Source organism: Gavialis gangeticus, unplaced genomic scaffold, assembly GCF_001723915.1.
Source record: "Gavialis gangeticus isolate Ggan-Ray unplaced genomic scaffold, GavGan_comp1, whole genome shotgun sequence".
NCBI classification, from domain to species: domain Eukaryota; kingdom Metazoa; phylum Chordata; order Crocodylia; family Gavialidae; genus Gavialis; species Gavialis gangeticus.
In genome coordinates, this window is record NW_017729006.1 from 49,932,731 (window position 1) to 49,933,472 (window position 742).

The following is a 742-nucleotide window of genomic DNA, read 5'->3' on the forward strand; positions in this document are numbered from 1 at the left end:
GCCCGGCCCGCCTGCAGCTGCAGGGCGCCAAACTCCCGCCCCCGCCTCCAGGAAGCGCGCCCGGATCCTGCCGCCGGCCCCGCCCGCCAGCTCCGCTGCCAGCGCGGCCCGGCCCTAGGTGCGGGAGGCGCAGATGGGCGCTTCGTGCTCCCGCTCGACTCTTCCTCTAGCTTCCTCCTCACACAGTCACTCGCTCACAGGTCGGGCCCAGCCACCCGGGCCTGCTCCGGAGGACAGTTTCCTCACAACTGTAAAATAAGCAGTACGGGCTCGTGGGAGAGAGTTTTGCAAAAAAAGAAAAACAATTAAAAAACGTCTTTCATTGCAAGCTTTAGGTAGGGTGGCCGTCATAGGGGACGGCCCAGTTGTTCTCTATTGATACAAAACCGGATACCGTTGTGAAAAGGAGAGGACATAAAGGCGTTGTATAAATAGAGGACACAAGGAGCAGAAAACTGGAATGTCCTCTATCCGTGGCGACACGTAGGGGATGCACATGCACTGCCTGAGAGCAGTGATGCACCCCTGACTGGCTGCGCTCCCCACTTAGGTGATGGGCAGAGGGGGAAGGCAGGAGTGCCAGTACCCCCCTGTGAGTGCCAGCTGGGGAGTGGGAGCACCATGGAACTCCCAGAAGTGGCCACAGCCATTTCCAAAAGCAGCCACAGCGATTGGCCGCAGGAGGACCACCCCTATCAGTGAGATTGGCTGTGGGGGGTTCACATGCCCCCCCCAACTAAGG

The 742-nt window shown here is 60.0% G+C and overlaps 1 protein-coding gene across 1 annotated transcript in view; it reads right to left on the reverse strand.

Moving 5' to 3' along the window:
• Positions 1–742, reverse strand: part of GALNT12 (polypeptide N-acetylgalactosaminyltransferase 12) — a 147,603-nt gene that overhangs the window by 121,142 nt on the left and 25,719 nt on the right. The window lies entirely within an intron of this gene.